General features: G+C 44.8%; 1 protein-coding gene across 3 annotated transcripts in view; it reads left to right on the top strand.

Annotated features, from left to right (window-relative positions):
• The first annotated feature begins 509 nt into the window (after nt 1–509).
• RERE (arginine-glutamic acid dipeptide repeats) overlaps nt 510–11716 on the top strand; it is a 290268-nt gene continuing 279061 nt past the window's right edge. For all 3 annotated transcript variants that reach the window (XM_083163291.1, XM_083163286.1, XM_083163289.1), the window contains exon 1: nt 510–836. The gene's annotated coding sequence lies outside the window, so the exon portion shown is untranslated. The remainder of the gene's footprint in view (nt 837–11716) is intronic.

The following is an 11716-nucleotide window of genomic DNA, read 5'->3' as shown; positions in this document are numbered from 1 at the left end:
AGGTAGGAGCTGATTGGCTGGTTGTTTATCACTCTCCATTTTATCACTTTTGAAGCTCAGTGCATCTCATAACCACTTATAGAATATAAATGGCATGTTAAACATACGGTGCAATTAACTTTAACCAGACTTCAATGTGCAATGGACAACAGGGACCTTATTTCTCATAGTTTTGTTATAGTTATTGTTATAGTCCTATAAGTGGCCAGTTACATTGGTGTAGTGATAAACTCCAGGGAGAAGCAGGAGAATCTCAGCCTCCCCTCTACCACAGCAGCTGCACTGCTGCAGACTATAGAGCACATTGTTAGGGACTACACTTCCCAGCAGACACAGCGCGGTGACGTCACGAAAGACCCGTATGTCGTCTTACGCCCTTGCCGATTTATCTGCTTTTTTTTTTTTTCCTTAAATCACTTTGTTGGACTCCGTGATTAGCGGACGTCACGATGTACATTTGGGTGGGCGGGGTTTGACGCTGTGCCTTCTCCAATGCGGCGGCGCTTTGCTGGAGGGTGGGTGGAGCCGGAGGCGGTTGGAGGGAGAGGAGGAGTCAGTTGGCACTGAGGCTCACACACACAGAGTCAGGCACCGGGAGAAGCCGGCCCTCCCCGCCCGTCACAGCCTCACCTCCCCAGCGGCTGTGCTCACTGTGACACCGCTATAGGCCTCAGGATACTGACCTCCGGGCCCGGGGAGCCTATTCTCCCGCACAGCCGTTCTACACAGCGACCTGGCAGAAGCGAGCCAGGCCGCCCCCACACCCCGCCCTCCCTCCTCCTCCTCCCTGCGGGGTCCACACAGACCTGTATTGATGGTGTAGAGCTTCGGGGGAGGTAAGTGTCCGGTCCCCTTCTCTGGGTGTATGGGATGGCCCTGAGCTCCTCTCTTACCCCCCCAGAGGCCTGTGCTGGTGCAGTACCCGTCCCTGTGTAGCTGGCAGCAGCCTGGGTGTAATTGCTCATTATTCCCCATTGTCCTCCTAAGTCGCAGGCCCAGAGTGTTCCCTTATGCCCAGGGTTATATGTGCTGGTATGCCCTGGCCTGGCTACTGCATGCTGGGTCTGACCCCAGCCTAGCACTCTGACAATGGTGTGATATACAGATTGGATATTTAGTGACCTGACAAAAGTTTCACTCCTCATCCCAGGATCATATGTGCACCCTGGGGGACTGAGGGTCAGAGTGCCAGGCTGAGTGGGCACAACCTGTCACAGTTATGCTGGCTCTTTGTTTTCAGTTGCACAGTTGTGTCCTTACCTGTGAATATTATGTGGTTTCCATACCACTGTGTGGTGTGATACATTGTTGCTTTGCCTTGTCAGGATCATGGAGGCCTAGGATACAGTTGAATGGCTTGACCACATTTGTCTTACCCTATTTGTTTTGCTGCTATCCATGTACGCACTATTGGCACACGGGTATTTGGCATATGTACATAAAGACCTCTGACAAATATCCGACAAGGCCTACCTTATTATCCCTCTGCTGTATGTTCTTGCATGAAGCTAAACAAATGTAGTTCACAACCGGAAAACCAGTTAATCATTGACCTATTCTGGTTTATGCTTTTGGGGTTAGTTCAGTTAGGAGCAATGTGCTGCTGTAATGGAGTCCGAACACAGGCGATGGTTCCCTACATTGCCCCTAAATTGGTCATACGTCGCCCCTAAATTTGTGCAAATCAGTTCATAAGCCTATGGGGGTGCATAATAAAATGTATGAATGAAACTTACCGTATACACTGTAGCAGTTGATATATTGCAATTTTTCCATCACAACAATAGTTGCCTCATTTGGATCTAAGTTCATGATCTTTAGTGGTATGTGGTCTGGCAAGGCTTTTCATGCTCTTCTTCATACAACAGGAAACTGCTGCCGCCTGGCCCAGTTTCACCTTCAGATGAGTATTTGTAACTTCTATTGGCCACATCCCATTGAGGAAATGTTTGTGCATGAAGTTATGAGTTATTTACAACAACAAGTGTATGAAGTATGTCATATTTTTTTTTTTTTTAAATACTGTGATTACTGAGCATTTTTTTATTTTATTTTACATTTGTACTGTATCTTGGCAGCAAAGCTCAAGGAAAAGGTTATTGTAGTCAGTTTTTTGGGGGGAAGTTTAGGAAACTGTCAAAGTTTTAAGGTGCCCATACACTAGTCAGATTTATCTTTAGATCTGGCTGATTGGAACAAAAACATGGTTATGGATGAGTGACAGTTTGTCAGTTTTCCAGCATTTCCAAGCAAATGGTCAACTGTCATTTGCTCTCATCCATAACCATGTTTTTGTTCCAACCAGACAGATCTGAAGAAAAATTTGCGTGTGTATGGCCACCTTTAGCTTTACATTTACACTGGTTGGTTTTCAAGTAGCAGGGAATAGTTATTGACCTTCCAAAGACAACATTGTGTTGCGTAAGGGGCATACACACGTAGAGATGTGTGCTAAGTGATTTTGATAAGCTATTTAGGGTAGGGGATTTCCCTGTGTCCAGATCGCCCATGGAGAGAACCTACACATGCAGTTATTTGTGCTGAGCGATTTTGTTTAAGCAAAAAAAGGCAGGATAGTAATTCAGAATGAGAGATCTTTATACACACATTTGAAGTCACTTGTTAAGCAGTTTGACTAGATTTTGACTGCATGCGGTGACTTATACTCCTTTTACACCGCCGAAAAATCCGGGTCAGCGGCGGGTCAGACCCGGATCTTCGGCTGTGTAAATCCCTAACGCCGTGTCCCTTTACACGGGACTTCTACCCAGGTCCTGACCTGGGTAGAACACGGCTAGGACCTGGGTAGAGGGCGGTGTAAATGGGAACGCCGGGTCGGATGACCCGGCTCCCATTTACATGAATGGGGAACGTCCAACCTGCGGACCGCAGCGTCCGCAGGTTGGACGGATTGTCGGTCTGACACTGACAGCCGGCGCTGCTGTCTGCTATACTCTGCAGACAGCAGCGGCGGGGGAGGGAGGTGAACGGATGCCTGTGTGCGGCATCCATTCACCTCCTGTGCGATGGCGGGGGGGTGCGCGGGGACTGGGGGCAGCCTACCTTAGTGCTGGGCTGCCCCCAGCAGCGTTCCGGGTACGGCGGCGTCGATCGGCGCTTGAAGATGACATCGCGCTGTCCTCTTCAAGCGCCGGGAAGGGGCGGGAGGGGGGTGCGGGCGTTTAAGCCCGTCCGGTGTAAATGCCCCTAAACACCGGGTCGCACCCGGCTTCAACCAGGGTCCAAAAAGCCGGGTGCGACCCGGCGTTTTGGTCTAAAAGGGGTATTAGCAGGCGATAGTGATGTGCGAGACCGCGCAGGGCCTACACACGGTGAGATCTGTGCTTACTTTCTAAGCAATGCCGCGCTGGACCCCCGTTCTCACTGCAAGGCACATCCCCGGGTGTACAAGTTCTACCCGGGAATTTGCCTTTAAACACTGGGTTTTCGGCATTATGAACTGGTCAACCCGCGTCTGCATACCCGGATCTCAGACACGGGTAAAAAGAAGGGTTTTACCCGTGTATGAGATCCGGGTATGCGACCCGTTCACACTGCCAAAAATCCCTGGTTAAAAGTCAAATTCCCAGATCGACGTGCTAGACCCGGGAATTTGGCTGCAGTGAGAACGGGGTATAAGTCAGATTGCTTAGAAAAGAGCACAAAATCGCTGTGTGTGTGCGCGCCCCTTTATAGTTTCTCATCCACTTTGTGGTGTTTTAAAAAAAAAAGGAATTAAAACAACTTAATGAAATGTGATGAAAGTGCTTTTTAAGAACAAATGTGAAGCGTGCTTCTGGTTTGCATGGCTGGAGTTTTATGTATCGGGAGGTGGGGAGGGGGGTCATATGTAGGCCATGCACATCCTGTGGAATATGAAAGCTATCAATGGTGCTTAAAACTCTTAGAGGATGATAATAAAACTTAAAATGATTTCATTGTGTACATATTGATGCCACTTGTACCTTTCCCTGGTGTTTTAGATTTTGTCCTGTGTGAGCATGTTTCCAAGCCATTTTGTTTGAATACAATTCCGTCAGCTACACATTGGGCCATATTGAATTGTTTTTAACAGCATTTAAGCTAGCTATTCCGCGGTGGTGGTGCACAAAAACCTGACCATAATGTGCGCAAATAGATCAATTGAATATCTCCCGTCACTTTAGACGGGAGATCGGGCATGATATAAAAATTGAATACTACCCAGTGTATGCCCCCCTACGTTTAGGTAATGGCTTGGGTAGGTACATTGTTCTCTTCTGTAGCATAAATGATTGGTTCTAAAGCATAAATGCCCAATCACGTGCTCTCTTATGGCTGAAATGCATGCCCAGCCCTGGGACATTCTTGTCTTTTCATCTGCACTGGACCTAGGGATCATCTGCCCCCTCCCCCCCCCTCCTTTAACTTCAGTCCCTGATTATCATGCCCCCACCACTTCATGATTATCACTAAGGTCTGAGCATGTCTCCTGTTGCTGTATTATTCAAAATACCTAGTAGGATCTGCAATGTATTCACATATATGGCAATTATTTAGGATCTGAGGAAGGACCCTGACAGGGTTTGAGAAATCAAGAAATGATTTCTTGCAATGTGTGTAGCATGTTTTCTTTCCCACTGTAACTTTTTTTTTATTACCGTAACCTGATAGATGTGCAAATTATCAGCTAAAAATGCCAGCAGACATTAAACATTACAGGCCATTATGAAAAAACAATTGCTTGGTAATTATCACACCAATTTTGACAAATTCACTTGGCACTCAAAGTTTAAATGACCTTGAAACAGTTCTAATGCCACCCATACACATTGGGCCTTATTCTAGTTCACTCTTTCTGACAAAATCCTTCTTATATGGACAAAACCATGTGCACTGCAGGGGGGCAGATGTAAAATGTGCAGAGAGAATTAGATTTGTGTGAGTTATTTTGTTTCAGTGCAGGGTAAATACTGGCTGCTTTATTTTTACACTGCAATATAGATCTCACTTTGAAGTAAAACCCCACCCAAATCTAATTCTCTCTGCACAAGTAACATCTGCCCCCCTGCAGTGCACATGGTTTTGTCCATCTAAGAAGGATTTTGTCAGAAAGAGTGAACTAGAATAAGGCCCATAGTGCGTTTTTTAAACTAGATATTGCATTGCATCTAGTTCAAAACTCATGTGATGTGCTAAAGCACCATGCGTTTTTAACAAGATGCCATGCAATCTAGTTCAAAATGTACCTGCAGCACATAGTTTTTGGACTGTACAATGCGATGTGCTCATTTGCACTTCTCTCCTTTTTTGTATGTATATGTGTTAGTGTTCCCTCTAGGATTTCGTGCGGACTGGGCCCGCCGACGTCACAGCTGTGGGCGGTCCCGGGCCATGTGTAATGGTTAGCATTCCTCCCTCACAGCACTGAGGTCATGTGTTTTATTTCCTCCGTGGACCTAACTGTGCGGAGTTTGGATATTCTCCCTGTACTTGCGTAGAATTCCTCCCACAATCCCAAAAATATACTGGTAGGATAATTGTATCCCAACAAAATTAACCTTAGAATGTCTGTCTGTGTGTGTGCGTGTACATATGGTAGGGAATTGAAGGGCAGATTTATTAAGCTCGGTGAAGTGATAAAGTGTCTGGTTTTTATCACCGGCCAATCAGCTCCTAACTGTGAAGTTACAGGCTTGGTTTGAAAAACGACAGGTAGGAGCTGATTGGCCGGTGATAAAAACCAGACACTTTATCACTTCACCGAGCTTAATAAATCTACCCCATACATTGTAAGCTTCACTGGGGCAGGGACTGATGTGCATGTTCAAATATTCTCTGTACAACGCTGCGGAATATGTGTGCTCTATATAAGAAACGGTAAATAATGGTTGTATTAATTGTTACTGCTTATTGTCTGAAACAGGTTATATAAACTCTAGCATATGTCATTAAATGTGTGTGACCAGCAAATTGCGTTTGCTTTATGGTGTTTGTTCTGTTCAGATGTTCGAGCCACCTGCGCTGTTATAAAACAAGGTCAAATTGTCATTCCTAGGCGTGGGGCTTATGTATGTTTTCTGTGCAGTCACCACCTTTTAATGATAGAACATCCAAGCTCACCATTATCATAATATTTTTTACAAACTGAATAATCCTCGCTCTTAATGCTCATTGGTGTATTATGCGCGGATGTTCTGGCTGTCCTATATAGGTGTACTTCAATCGCTGTGCAGTTTTCCCTCCCTGACTTTCAGCTTTAGAATGACATATTTGTATAGACTTGTAAAAAACTTTGCATTGGATTAGCACTTTGTTCTTTTCATTATTCTATGCAGTGTTTAGTGTTCAAGCCCAAAGCACGGGGAAGTGTTAACCTGCCATGAACCTGGACTTATATGGTGGCGTGTCAGCTCAAATGATCTTTTATGACTGTCTGCGACATTTTGTTTACTTTGTCTATAATAGCATTTGGGAGCTTATTGTGCACGTTTAGGCATATTTATCTTTTCTGCAGGAGGATTTAGTTTTTATGATGTGTAAAAGAGCTTTATTATGGGGTTGTGAAGAAGATCTGATGAGTATCTGTGTTTATGGTCCGGATCCGCACCCTGGGACATGACTATCTTTTAGTTGTGAGCCACTGGATAATCTGATTATCATGTACCATATATATATAGAGAGAGAGATCTGAAGACGACTATCTACAGCTCAAAATGATGACAGTAATGGGAATGCAGCTCTCCACTAACTTGCCACTAGTGACCCCTCTGATGTAGGATATGCTAATGTTCAAGAGAATATTCATGAGGGCCGAATGTCACCACTACTGTGTTTAAAGAGCAGAATTGTAATATTAATATTGTTTCAGCGAACATAGCTGCTTTCAGTTTATAGGAGATGGGTCTACTTTATTACAGGTGTCCGCAATGTGTTACACTTCCTCTACATCACAGAACAGGCAGTGATAGCCTGGGTCAGCGTTCCATATTTGACAGTGTGAAAGATATACTCGCTTCATTGTTACCACTCCATTTCAGTTCTGTACATATTTCCCGTTGATTTCTATCCCGCTTGGTTCGGCTCATTGACTTATGTTGGGGTGTTGGATTACATCCACATGGGGGCCGTATCCCCCCATGTGGATGTAATCCAACACCCCGATTGCCTGCAAGCAATCGGTTGACATTTATGCTTTTAAATCAACACCGATGGTTTTTAATATGTGATTTCAAATGAAGTATCTACAGCACTCTGATGTGCTACAGTCTCTGCGAAGGGTGGAACTGCAGGAGTAATGAGATACTCTGCACTCATCAGGTTAACAAAGCCGCCTTTAATGTCGATGGCTTCTTACCTAGTTTTGTTTTTCACAGGTTGTAACCAACACTCTGCAGAAGTGAGAGTGGATGTGAGTCGACGGCTGTGTTTGCACTGCAAATAATATTTGGTTTTCTCATCTTGTTTCCAGCAGATAATAGCAGGCGATTCGTCGGGCAGTAGATGTTAAGCATAAATAAATGCTCTGTACCTGACACTATGTACGTTTTCTAAACGGCTTTAAGTTTAATGGTATTCCCATGGCAAATCATTTACTAGCATTTGACACCAGGACTGTGTTTTCCAAAGAAAAGTGGTAAAGGTAATGCAAGATTTAGCAATTAGCCCCCCACCCACTGCACTTGCTGACCAGAGGGTCTAAAACTTGGGACAGCTAATGCTGAGGAGACTGTGACTCTTTTAAGCCTATGCGTGTTGAAGCATAGACATTGTTATTACAATAAGATGAGGTATGGTTACATTTCAAACTGTAGTCCACTATACTTTCGCTGTAATTCTTATATTATGCCTGGATAAAATCCCAGTTAGCCAATGTACCCCTACAAATTTGATACATAAAATACTTTGGTACTTTGTGTATTATCACGGCGCCCAAGTTTCTTACGTACGGCACCGTAGGAAAATCGCATTGCATTGCTTGGGCCATTGTAACGGCCATGCAATGCGATTTTCCTATGTAATATATTAAGTGCTCTTTTATTTATATTGTATAGGGTGTACAATGCCATTAGGTATACAATAACGACATACAATGAGGTTTTATGTAACACCCCCCACTATCCACGCCACTCCAAAGCGTGGCAAGCGTAGGCGGAACGCGTCCGCCGACCTTTTTTTCATCCCCCTATTATCCACGTTGGTGTGGAGTTGATTTTATATAGTGTAGCGAGTATTACTTTACATGTATTCCGCATCCCCGCGCGGGGCTGGCCACGCTTCGGGCTCGCCGCGCTTGCCACACTATATAAAATCAACTCCACGCCAACGCGGATAGTAGGGGTATGAAAAGGTCGGAGGACGCGTTTCGCCTGCGCTCGCCACGCTTCGGGGTGGGGGGTGCCTAAAACCTCATTGTATGTCATTATCGTATACCTAATGGCATTTTACACCCTATACAATATAAATAAAAGAGCACTGAATACAGTACATAGGAAAATCGCATGGGCCATTGTAACGGCCGTGCGATGCGATTTTTTTTTCCTACACAGAATAGCCCACTAAGCAAATAGCTTAGTGGGCGCTGTGATAATACACAAGTACCAATACTTCTGATAACTAATTATTGCAAGGCATGTGTGGTGTCTAAATACATATCTTCCCCTGCACAATTAAAATATCTTGCAGACTGATTGTCCAGCCACCAGTTATGATCCTATATAATAAAAGGCTAACGCTGTTCCTCACTTCTTTAGGGCAATCCAAGTGTTTTGTGTGCAAGCGACCACCAGATGGAGCAATTCCTGTGTTGCTGTATTTGGGTGTGCACAGCTGCCGGCTCTGACATTACTGATGTTACATTCCATCATTTTGGCGGGTTGGTAACTAGTACAGTAAATGGTGCACACCAAGGTCCAGAGGACAAATGCGGACAAAGCAGTCATGGCTGAGACGGGACAGCTGGTACTGATTTAATACGTCCCTTCGTTTGAGGCTCTTTTTGGCTTTCAATTATAACAGCTTTTCTTTAGGAGTTCTGTTAATGGTTTTCCTTTATGTTAAATCTGGCTCTTCCCCCTTTTATTAAAGCTTGTCAGTGAAGTGCACTTCATCCAGTCGGCATTGGATGATGGGAAATTTCAAGCTTTTTTTCATGTAAAAAAATGAACAATAAAATGGATTCCGTTGTAAAGCTGGTTACACACAGCCCCGATAGACTTGTATGACCGCTGTAACAGCTCAGCAGCAACAGCTTAACAATTCAGCAAAATGCTCAAGAAGGACAGTGTTGGATTATGATGTGACAGCAAAGTGCCGAAGCTGCGATTTCTGTACATTTCAGATAAATGTTCCTGCAAATGTCAGGCATGGCGAGGTGACAAGCCGTTTCCATTTACCGCAAGGTTACAGGGAGCATTTTGAACACATTATTCAGTATATAGGATGTTTGACTATGTCCTCGCTGTCGGCACCCAATTCCTGATTTTATAGGCAGAGGTGAAGAGTACATAGTACACCCCAGGACTTAAACTTGAGACGGTCATTTTTTTTTTTTTTCTCTTCTGTATAGATTTGTAGCAGTAATGATAAAAAATAAAATTTGCCTGAAGTTTTCTTTAAGGGGACATGGAGAGTACAGAGCTCCACTTTCAGCACTCGTCTAGTATGTTCTTTCATTCGTGTTTTACTGGGATATAAATCAAATGCTAAAACAATGCTTCCCTCAACTTCAGTCCTCAAGAACTACCAGCAGGCCATGTTTTGGGGATTTCGTTAATCACGCATATCATCACTTTCTCTGGGTCTGTAATTATCCCATCTTCCACAGTAAAGCTGGGTACAGGCGGATACAGCTGAAATGCTGACCCTTCAACTGAAATGGAAGTATTGGCAAAATGGTTGCATCCTTGTGTACGCAGTGCCAATGTAAGAACGTATGCTGGTAAACCGCTTACAGCGCTCCTGCAACAGCCGGGATCCAATTTTCAAATCTTATGTGCCGCTTAAATTTGAAAGGTTTGAACATCCTATGCCATAGTGCTAAAGTCTGTATGGTGCTCGCAGGAGCTGGAAAGAGTTCACCCTGAGGAGGCACAGGGCGCATAATCGGGGAGAGTACTCCCAATCAGCTGCTGTGCGTAAATGCGGCCATACGCTGCTGCTGTGTACTGCCACCCGATACCCTGCTGCGAGCCGCCTGGACCTTCCCAGGCGGCAGGGACGCCTGCGATCCATCACAATTTGTTGTGATGGATCGCAGGCGTCCCTGCTTGCCACCAGGAGGGAGGTCCCAGGTCTGGTGGTTGGATGTCCAGCAGGTCCTATGCGCACATCAAACTGACCCAATTTGGGCCGATTTGTCATTATGATTCGTCGAAATTAGCTCAGTGTATGGGCACCTTTTTAGTAATCCAAACATGACCTGTTAGGTGTACTTGAGTGTTGGCGGTGGCCGGGGATGATGCGGGAGCGCATCATATGCCCCCATTGGGGAAGATTACAATTTTTATGCGGGAATTTATCTCCCGGGGTATGTTCCTGGAGGCTATTAAATGTAACTTCATCTGTGTCACTCTATTCACATAAAAAATGTGCGGGATTAGTTGCAATAAGCAGTTTCACCTGTAGCTAAGTGCTGGCGCAATATAGTTACAGTGCGTCTGATGCTCGCGAGCGGACTGAGGTGTATTTCGGTTTGCATCTCATGAGGGTGCGAGCAGAAATCTGTTATTAAAGATTCCTTGGAGCTAGTCGCTGTAATTAATGGAAGAATCCCTGGACAAAAACTAAAGCACCACCATTGAGTAGTATTTCCCCACAGTGTATATGTGGTTTTAATCTAATCACATTTAGGAGATCATTTAAAGCACATACGTTTTGAATCTCTGGGTCAGGCTGCAACCACACAACAGAGCTGTTGACACATTACATTTGTGGGTACTTGTTTAGTTTCACGGCGCCCCTTGTGGGTACTTGTTTAGTTTCACGGCGCCCAATATATATCGGATGCGATATTGGCCGATATATCGTTGCGATTTTTTTTTACCTGTTCGTAACCCCACTATCCACTACGTATGGGGTCGATTGTATATAGTGTGGCGAGCGGACACGGATTACTGCGCTCGCCACACTATATAAAATTAACTCCATACGTAGTGGATAGTGGGGTTATGAACAGGTACAAAATCGTATAGTTCAAGGGAAATCCCATAGTCAAAATCATACATAGATAAAATCTCTCAGTGTGTATGCACCTCAAGTTATGTGGCACTACACCTCATGCTTCAACCGTGTTGCTGGTTACTAGGCATCTTATTGTTTTAGCTTATAGCTCTGTTCCTAAGACACTACTTACTTTGGTTTGCTTTGCAGTAGTGGATGTGGCTGTGCTTTATTGAACCAGCTCTAACCAGCCTCTGCTTTTTCAATTATGTCATCTGACAGGCATGTTTATAATTTGGTGCTTTCCTTTCCTTCCCCGCTTCATAATCAACTGTATGTCATATTTATATCCCTGGGAGAGTTTATTTGTGATCTGCATTCCTAAGCGGTTCTGAACATATGACTGCATTCCCCTCTTGATTGGATTCATCATAGGCTGAAGCAGGGGCGTAACTAACTATTTAGCGCCCCCCCGCCTCACGTTTATTCGGCGCCCCCCCCACACACACACACACCTAACCTGCCCCCCCTTCTTACCCGCGGTCTGCGTCTCGCCCGGCTCTCTGTCGGGACCTTC

Source organism: Crinia signifera, chromosome 19 (assembly GCF_055691185.1).
Source record: "Crinia signifera chromosome 19, ASM5569118v1, whole genome shotgun sequence".
NCBI lineage: Eukaryota > Metazoa > Chordata > Amphibia > Anura > Myobatrachidae > Crinia > Crinia signifera.
The sequence above is the reverse complement of the archived record's forward strand: the minus strand, read 5'-3'. Positions and strand labels throughout refer to the sequence as shown.